General features: G+C 32.9%; 1 long non-coding RNA gene across 1 annotated transcript; it reads left to right on the top strand.

Moving 5' to 3' along the window:
* The first annotated feature begins 6,034 nt into the window (after window positions 1-6,034).
* LOC141667049 (uncharacterized) lies at window positions 6,035-8,555 on the top strand. The gene is made up of 2 exons (XR_012552452.1): window positions 6,035-6,594; window positions 6,746-8,555. It is a non-coding gene; the product is annotated as an uncharacterized LOC141667049 (long non-coding RNA).
* The last annotated feature ends 2,311 nt before the right edge of the window (window positions 8,556-10,866 follow it).

Below are 10,866 nucleotides of genomic sequence, written 5' to 3'. Positions count from 1 at the left end.
AAGTCCTGTTCCATGCATAATATACACAGAGTTCCAGTTTATAACTGTATAAAAATATCGTTGCAAGGTGATCTCATATATCTAACCTTGTCTCAACGTTGTTGTGAAAATCTTTGTCATGCATAAGATAATCATTAACCAGATATAAGTTGAAAAGATGAAGTTACACGATACTCCAATATACTTATATCTTTTCCGGATACTACTTGAACTACCACCGTTCAAGGTATCATCAGTTTCAAAAGTTCATCACATAGATGAGACTACAAGAAAAGACTTGAATAGATTCAATCTTTGAAATATCATTATAAATAATGAAGTTACGAGATACTTCATTAAGTCCCGATATATATACACCTATATATATATCTCATACTTTCCTTGGAAACCTCTGTTATGAAAAATATAAACAGAGTTATAATATCCAATGAATTTGGAAAGAAGAAAACCTTGGCATAAACCTGATATCTTGCTGATCAGGCAAGGATACCAATAAGTAACCTTTTCTACTAGTAGATGGACAAATTCCCCACTGGTCATCACCCTGGTCGCATTAGGACCTATGCTGGACTGTCACTCAGTCACTTACACATTGATGGACTCCCACTGAGCCACTTACACTTTCATGGACGCCCACTGAGCCCATGTTGCTTATGCCGACTCAAATAGATGGACTTACTTCCTGAACGTTGGGCAAATAATCAAAATATTTTCTCAAAACAACAACCTTGTTGCGAATATAAAATACACCACAGAGCCGGATCCCTCGGGTTTTGAGAGAGTATTTAAATCCCCTTTGAAAGGAAGATCTAAAATATAAAAATGAGTTTTGGGATCCGCTCTAACTTTCAAAATTATTTTGAAGACTCGAAAACATTTTTAAGAATGTTTGGAGTAATGCTGATTTAATAAATAAATCAGTCCCGATATGTTGGAGAATATCTGAATATTATTATTTAAATAATATTCCCATAAAGGATAATCTTTATAAAAATAATTGAAGTAGAAGTTTTAAGACTCATACTTGAAATAAATAATAAATAACCAAAGATATACTTATACGAAAGTACGATCTTTATTTGAATAATCGAAAATAAGTTTGATTATCGAAACATTATTCTTTAATAAAATAAATAATATTATTTAATAAAATAATCCGAGTCATAATTCCTCGAATGAATATTTAAAATAATATTCATTAAATAAAACAAAGGGAGTCATAAGTCCTCGAATGAATATTCAAACTAATATTCATTAATTAAAATAAAGTTATCGAATAAACCTTATTCGATTAATAGTTTTGAAAACTATATCTATATATATATATAATATACTCGGGAACATCGACTCCCGGTTTAGAAAATGTTCACCTTTGGGTCCCTTACGCTAAGGGTATACGCAACTACTGCTTATCTCTAGCATAGGTATTATGCAACTTATAAGCATTTGAATCAACAGTTAGATATCAATATTATGAAACAGGCATGCATATAAACCATATCAGCATGCTCCAATATATCGCAAGATTTGCTAATAACAATCATGCATCTATCACAAGATAATGCATATACATATATACATCACCACAACAGTATAACGGGTAGAAAACTTGCCTGAGTGTTCCCGGAATAGACTTAAGCTTAGAATGGGTCCGGTAACCTATGAACAATAACATAATCTGGAATTAGACCACGGTCGCTTAAGAAACTAGTTTTTAATCACTTAGACCCTAACGTTCGCTTTTGCGCTTAGCGATTTACATAAGTCGCTCGAGTACCCTCGGCTCCACCATTTTTAATAAATTAACCGTTACGAATTTTAAGGCGATTCTTTCGCGAGTACTCTACCAACTGCCTAATCCACTTTACATAATTGTTTCATACTCCAATTAGTCATTTTAGGGCCTTAACCAAGGTTTCAAAGTAAGGCGAGGGTTAATGGTTCGTTCGCGAAATGCCGTTACTTAAAACGGTCGTTTCTCCTAAACCGTACATTGGATTCAAGCGAACCACATATCAAAACGAAGCTAACGACATAATCTAACTAAACATGAAAAAGTCACAGATTCAATAGTTAGGTCTCTATCTCGAACACTAAGAACAAGCAGTTGTATGAAATTGGGCATTACGACGACTATGTTTACGCGATTACCAAGTTTTAAACCACTCCAAACAACCACCATTCAACTCACAACCAACAATACAACAGACCCTCATCCAAACCTTACTACATCAGTCCCCAAACCTCAAGATTTTTCAATTTATACAACACCACACATGAACTACTAGCTATACTTAAGTTTCATTAACTATAAACAAGATTTCAACATCCAAATCACTACAAATCCAATCCAAACTCTAAACACACAAGCATCATGCTTCTCATTTATTATAACCATCAAAACCATCGTAATACTCAAAATAAAGTTAGGGTTTGGAGGTGTTATACCTTCCTTGGAGTGATTAGAGTAGCTAGGAAGTCTTAGGGAGCCTCGTACAAGCTTGATCTTTCCAAAAAAATCAAGAACACAAAGTTAGGTTTTGAAGTTTCTAAAAGTCAGATTGAAAGAACTTTCAAAACGAGGGTCTTACCATACTTATTTGGACGATACTTGTGAACAAGAGTTGTAGGCCATCTCAATACCTTTCCAAAGAGCTATAGAACATACTATTTGAGTGAGTATTGAAGGAGATATGGTAGTTTGAAGTTGCTGCTCTGGTTTTGGCCGAGAGCTTTTGTTCTTGGAAAGCAAAAGTCAACTTCTAATTTGTGTTTTGTGATTTGTTTTGCCTTGGCTTGGTTGCTACCTTTTGTTTGTTAATTAAATTGTTACCATGGTAAAAATTGTGTGGCTCACAATCAACCAACCAATCCTTCCCACTTTGTCATGCTCATGTCATCTGCTTATGTCATCTTGTTACACTTATCTTCCTATTGTTGGTGTGATGACATCATCGTCCATTAACCTCTTTGATTAATCCCTAATTACTTGGCTAATGATCGATGATCCGTTATACGGTTCGCTTAACTTTCGTTCTCGTTTATCGTTTGAGGGATCATACACGGGATCTTATTACTTGGGTTCCCCTAAACCTTTCTCAATATTTTATATTCCTTTTATGATCCTCTCTTATAATCCTTGAATTAAATCCTTTTAATCATGTTACCTTATACTCAATTCTTTCGGTATCTGGTGGATTTTCGGGAAAAATCAAAGTGTTCGAATTTGGATTCTGACGATCTTTACATACACTTATTTACTTTGTGGAATACTAATACAATCTTAGAATTTCCATAATAGTACTCCTATATAGCGTGGTCTATAATTTTCCTTAATCAGCATCATCAGCAAAAGTTACTATTCATCCGTGTTTCAAAAATTCCAACAATTGGGGTTATTACAAAGGCCAATGCAAAAAGGAAGACTGTAGATGAAACTGAAGAAACCCAATCAAAATCCAAACCACTACCTTCTATTCCTGGACCCATTGTGTCTGACCCCTTCATAAACATCCATGGTAAAACAATCACTCCTAAGGAGGAACCAATTGATTGGGACACCATCAAATTGCCCACTTTCTTAACCACTTCTCCACCATCAAAGAAACAGAAAAGAAAAATCAAATCAACACCTCCTCTAACCTCAATCAAATTCACTCAGAAGCCTAAGCCTAAGCCACAAGCCTCAAAGGATGATTATGTTCACATTTGTGACATAAAGGAATTTACAGACATTGAACTCTATCTGGATGAGCTGGAGGAAGTAAGGGGAATAGATGCCTATAGACAGCTTCCAGAAAGACTAGTGTTCAAATATAAAGGAAGTGGGAAAAGGACTTGGCCTCTTTACAGAATTCTGAATGAAGGCTATTCTACCTTGGTTAGAGTCTACTCAGCTATAAAAAGGGATTATGGCTTTACCAGGACTGCCAAAACTGAGATTCTCAACAAGATTGCCAGCATAAGGAAAACTTGGTGGGAGCCCAATGCCTTGCCTAGAATATTACTCATCCCAGAGAGAGGAATTACAGTTCATAAATCACCTCATTGGTTGATGGAGTTCAGAGACAATAAAGGAGTCAGAAGATTTTTTAGACTTGAAGATCAGCTCAAGATTGCCAGTAATGAAACTCTCAAGGATATGCAATCTAAGTTGGACATCAATTAAGAAGATGAAGCTGAATTCTACAGACAACTCCAACTCCAAATAGAGGAGAATGATAGGAGGCTAGGGAAGAAAACAAGGGATCAAAGGAAAAGAAATTAATCTACTCAGGCTAAATGAGCACCCTTGGAAACAATGTAATTCTTCAATTCTATCTCAGTATGCACACTTTTGTAGCACTTTTGAATTTCTACTTTATTTCAGTTCATATGTTTGATAAGTATTTTGTTATCATCAAGTTAAACCCAAATTTATGCCTACAGTTCTAGTAGACATAAATAGGGGGAGATTGTTAGGAATATGTATATTAGTTTGATGATAAGTTAAACAAAACACTTAAGTAGAAATCTAGTGTTAGTAGCCTCAACGGATAAGACCATTTTGGCTATCCGTTCAAGGAGTAGCTTTACTTAGAAATAAGTTTAGTATAGTAGCACATTTCATTCTCTGTATTTAAGTTGTAATTCTTAGATGTTGTGGGAAATTATCAGTCATGTTGACTACTAGTGGATATGCAAATAGGAGGGCTAATTGTAAATATTTCATGCCTTGTAATTTTGTATAAGTGAAGTAGTATCAACTGATATTAAAGGCCTTCAACGGATGAGAAACAAGCTTCAACGGATGTCTCTAAAGTTTCAACGGAGAACATCCATCAACGGATGAGTGCTTCAACGGATAAAGCTTCAACTGCTAATGCATCAACGAATAAAGCTTCAACGGATAAATTCATCAACGGATGAAAGGTTCAACGGATGCTTAGTTCAATAGCAGTTGATAGTGACAATTCATAAGCTGACAGAGGCACATGGGTTGACAGAGACAAACTGAAATGTGGCAGCCTCTAGGAGGAATCAAGAAAATGCCGCATTTCCATTCTGGTGCAAACAAGGAAGTATTCAAAGATTCACAGCTAAACCTAAATTGATTGGATAGAGAAATGAAGAAGAAACATTTGAAGAATCTTTTAATTGTACTTTACAGTTTTGTCTTCACTTGTAAACTTGGTGATATATAAACCAAGTAGCAGCTAGTAATTAGATGGTGAATTTTCCAGAGCTGTTTAGAAAAATCCAGAGAGAAAATCATCTAGTTTGTACTAGGACGCAACTGTGATTTAATTTTTTGAATCACAGATTTTCTGAAATAACACATCTCTGGTGGAACAACAAATCCACCAGAAAAGTTTTTAAGTTCTTTGTGTTCTTTACATTTATGTTTGAATATATATCTGTCTGTATTAGCTTCAAGCAATTCACACACATTTGCTCACTAAAACACTTAGCCTTAGACACTGCTCAAAACTTGAAAAAGTTTTGAGATTTACATTCAACCCCCCTTCTGTAAATCTCATTGTTAGTCCACTGGGAATAACAAGTCATAATAAAAAATTATTAAAAAATTTCAAATTCATCTTGAATGTCAGAATTAAAAAAATCTAGTAAAAGTACAACTCCAAAGAACGAGACTTGTTCCCGATTTACTAGATAAATTTTTAAAACGATTTTTTCGAGGATCCAACCGTACGGATGTTAAAGTATATCGATTTTAATCATAAGAAAAAATTATGCAAAAATATGAAATTCATCTTGCATGACAGGAATTGAAAAATCGAGGAAAAATCGAAGAATAGTCCAAACACGGGATTTATACCCGATCAACCAAATAATTTTTTAAAAATATTTTTTTGACGGTCTAACCGTACGGATGTTAAGATATATCAATTTTAGTCATAAAAAAAATAAATAATCTTATTTGATTAATACCTAACAAAAATAAAAAAAATTATTTAAAATAATAAATTACACCTAAAATTAAATTGTATTCCCTTTTCTCATACAATATTTTCCCCTTTATTGTCAAATTCACTTCATTTTCCCCTTCACCAAAACCTTTCCCCCCTTCACCAATTTTTTTCCCTCGCCTCCCTCTTTGAGTATAACCCTAGCCCCATTTCTTTCATCTCCAACATATCTCATATGTCTCTCTCTTTCTTCTCTATTTCACTAATGTCATTTTCTCTCATGTCCTACCATCCCATATTTTCCTCTCACTCATTAATCCTATATACTTCTGCAAAATCAAACCCTATCTTCTGAACTCTAATTGGAATCGATTTTCAATTAGAAAAAAATCATTTTGTAATCTGTTTGCAATCGGTTTTATTGGAGTTCATAGGAGGAACCTCATCTTACAATTTCTTTTAATTTTTATTTTTTTGAAACTATGTTTCTAGTTGTCAATATCATTTTAGATTTCATATTTTCTATGTAGCCCACTGTACAAAGCCGTCCAAGATGCTAGGTATGTTTGAAAGTCGTGGTGAATAAGCTGGGTTACAAGATGATTTGTGGTACTTTTATAAAAAGGAAGAAAGTTACTTACAGCCTCTTCTGCTCCATTTCTATGTTATATATCTTGAAATCTCTGTATGTTTGTGTGCCATGTATTTATTTTTTTAATTTTTATTTAACTAATATTTTCTCAATTTTGTATGTTAGTCCAATTAATTTGTAAATTGAAATATTTATAATCTTGTGTAAAATTGAAGGTGGGTATGTGTTAATTTTGTATGTGTAGATCCTTTTTGTGAATAAGAGGAGATGGAAGGAGATGAAGAGGTGATGACAGAGTATATGTGCCCTTTTTTGTGCTGAGGATTTCTGAGTACTAGCTTCTTTTTTTGTAATTGATTTTTGAGTTCCTGCTCTTCTCTTTCTTATATTTTATTTATATGATTGCTACAAAAAATGATTTGAGGAGAATACCTTCATACAAGACATTGTTATGAGGAAGATAGAAGAAGACTTCAGCCCAAACTGCTTGAGCCACTTCAAATGTCCTGTCAATGCCATGTTAACCATCAAGCATGATCTTGGGCTCCACGATTGGTACCAATCCATTATCGTGATATTTCAAATGTTATTCAGCCATTACTCAAGTGAGAGGTTGTATGTGTGCGCATTAAAGAACATTATCACACACTAAAGAAAACTAACTTTATGACATTACTCACTCTTCTACTCATATATCTAAGGTTCTGTTATACCTGAGAGATTGCAGCATAGCGAGCAAGGCCCCAAGCAGCTTCTTTCATTGCCAAGACAGATGTGCCATTGGGAATGCTCACAACAATACACCTGATTGATCACAGATAGGTTATGTTATTATATATGAACATCAAATTGCGATAACACTTATATTTATTTTTTGTACATAGGAACAGTATGAGGAATCTATATAAAGTCACACCATTTGCAAAACCGAGCTCCCTGTTGATAGTAAGCAACACTGCGTGAAGCCAGACCATCAAGACCTTGGCACCATGATTCATCATTTGAACTAGCTAAGGGCACTAAACCCTGTTGAAATAGCATTTTATCTTTCAACCACACAGTTTTGTTCCAAGGGTCGTAGTTACTATACTTAAAACTATATAGAAGCAATTTATATTTTAGTAGTTCACTAGCTCAATCTTATAGTTCTGATAATATATCTAACTCACAGTAGATCATCTAAAAGTTGTCGTATATTTTTCAATTTGACAATATTTTTTTAATGTGGATATATTAAGCCAATGAATTATCGATCTTCTGCAAGTGGCAAAGTAAGTTGTGAACAACTTGCAATGATTTTTGTGGAAGCCTTAGTCTTTTTTTATATAACTGTTGCAGGTCATCTGTAAACCAAATTGAGTCATCTGGTGCAAGTGCCTGGAAGTTGTTCTTTCACAGTAAATTTCCCTCTATTTTTTACAAGCAGCAAGGTCCAATCTGAGGACTGTGAGCCTATTAAAATAGTCTTGGTGGACATCAGTTTCAGTGAGATAATCATATATGGACCAATGTCTTCAATAATGATCCAAATTGTGCCTTTTGATGGTGATTTTGCTGCTTGTGATGGAGAGAACTGGACAAAGAAGGAGTTTGATGCCTATGTTATACGAGAAAGAGAAGGGAATTTTTTATGAGTAGGCAGAGTGCTTTTCAATCATTGATAGAAGAAGAATATTAAGTTGTGAGTATGGTCTGTTTTCCTTGCATCTATGATTAACTACTTTGTCGTTGACTTTTGGTTCTGTTAATAATATACTCCTAACTCACCTTGCAATGTTGGTAGTTTTGGTTGTGCATCTAATAGCTCATACCGCTTCTGTATAAGTCCATTTTTCATTTATTGGTCTGCTGCTGTCTATTTTAGAGGGCATCAAAGAAGCCTTCAATCGGTAAAGAAGCCTTCAACCGTGTCAAGTTTGAATATTGAAGGGAAAAAGAAGAGCTCGGTATTGTAATCTCTACTTTGTCAAATAATTGTTCAAATAGAGTTGTAGTTATAAATGTAATTTTTATTTAAAAATTTTGAATTTTAAATTATAATTTCAGTTGAGAAATTATAATAGGATTATAACCTCATTTCATTTATAAATTAGTAATTGATATATTTTAAAGGAGTTTAATATCAAAAATAACGGTCTGGAAGGCAGTAAACAATGACTCAAACCATCGTATGTCACATTGAACAAAATAATTTTTGTAAATAAACTGTTAGGTATGATAATATGGGATAACTGATTTTCGGTGAAAGTATTGTTGAAAAATTGTTCAAACAATACTTTAAATAAGAAACTCTTGTTTAAGGAGGATTGCAACAAAAGTTTAAGAATTTTATAAATCGTTGTTTGACAAGGGTGCTTGTAAACCATTGTGCATAACAAATTACGATTAATGTTTTCTTTATAAAACTATTATTTTTAAGTTTTCAAACAATGGTTCACATTTCCAACTGTTGTCTATTTCATCTTTAAACAAGTATTGAGACAATGGATCATATTTTTAAACAGTTGTGTGTAACTAACTAAAATAAATGTTTTTATATATAACTGTTATCCTTAAGTAATGACATAATGGTTCCTATTTTTAAACTGTTGTCTCTTTCATCTTTAAAGAAGTGTTGGTGAACCATTGTGTTAGGTTGCTTCTAGTAACGGTTTAATTAACCGTTGTATGACCTCAATCACACGGCGCCTTGATAGACAACGGAAAAACTCAGTGACAAACAACGGTGCAAAACAATTATGTGAAGCTGTTTTTCTTGTAGTGCTCACATTTCTAAAACCTAATCCACGTGTATTTTTATATGCAAATAGTATTCAAGTCAAAATATCTAGTACTCGAGTTAATTTTTTTACTCACCACTTTAAGTTCTAAGTTTGTAAACGAAATAATTCTTGCTATAGGATTTCTAAAAAACTATATAAAAATGGTCATATATATGATAGTTCTGCATAATGGATGAGAGTAATTGTGTAGTCGGTCTTTCAGCGGTGGTTTCTCGACCACACGGAGGTTTTTATGTGTATATATAGTATGTAAATCTTAGATCTATATATTTACCCTATTTTCGGAGTTTCTTTGTGCGGTTTTAGTTTTTAGTTTGATGTTCTTGGCATGGTTTAAAGCTTGGTAGCTTGTTGATTCGAATATGAATCGAGTTTTTCTTATTTGTAATTTAGTGATTAGATCTAGTATTTTTAGTTTATAGTTTGTAATTTTTAGGTTCTTATGTATTTTGTTTTATGGTTTTGATACTCATACTCTCATCGTTACAATATATTGGATTGATATGGATCACTGCTATTGGCCCTCCCCTAGTTTAAAATGACATTTAGTGACTAGAATATTTATTAGGTTTTCTCATGTTCCATTATACTTCAGTTTTTAGATTACTTACCTTAATATAATCTTTTGAATATAGTTTTCCCACATGTATGCAGGAAAACATGATACTCTTGTCATTGTAACTCCGTACTCTTGTTGTTATAACTCCATGTTAAGAGTGTTTTTTATGTATAATTATTTATTTCAAAAAATTGTTTTAACTCAGTGTTTTTATATTAAAAAATCTAAAAAATGTTTAATGTATTAATTTATTTATTTTATGCTCATATGTATATCTGTCTTATAATAACTTTATGTATTAACACTAATGAAATCTAGTGCTCTGGTTAATAATAAGTTAATTTCATCACCTTCTAAAACATTCTTAAACTAAGAATTAAGCGAATAACCAAGATGGGATATAATGAACATAGAAAGTACACTTACCAGAATATATCAAAAAGTTTATTCTCTTTGTCAGTTCAAAAAGAGTCTGGGTAAAAAATTTCATCATTTGATACTAAATCATAAAAATAAATAAATTTTGGTAACTATGTAATTTCTAAAAATACAAGTTCCTTTTTGTAGAAGATTATTTGACCAAAAACTCTAACAATAAACTAATAAATTATTACCCAAATCTAAAAATAGTTCATTACATAAACTATAAATTTCAATATTTGCTTCTACTTTGTTGTGAAATAAAAACTAGATTTCGTTAGTATTTAATGCTAGGATTTGTGAGTTTCGAGATTTAATAACTTTTCTCAAGGTGGAGACTAACTGTCCTTGCAAGATACCTACGTATCTCTGTATTGTAGAGAATCAATCCAAAATATAGTTCTAGGTTAAAGGGTAAAGTTTATATAGAAGTGAGTCTAGGGTTAGACATTTATTGGGAGACTTGGTGGACAAGTCCTCAACTTAGATGGTAATTAGGACTTATGTAAGACAAGAGATTGTAGATCCTTTCTTGTAGGAGTTAGTATCCATGTTGAACGTCATGTCTCTGTTCTTTCATCCGTATTGGGCCTAGTCAATGGT

The sequence above is a fragment of the Apium graveolens genome, chromosome 1 (assembly GCF_009905375.1).
Source record: "Apium graveolens cultivar Ventura chromosome 1, ASM990537v1, whole genome shotgun sequence".
In the NCBI taxonomy this organism is placed as follows: Eukaryota; Viridiplantae; Streptophyta; class Magnoliopsida; order Apiales; family Apiaceae; genus Apium; species Apium graveolens.
This window is presented reverse-complemented; position numbering and strand designations above follow the sequence as displayed.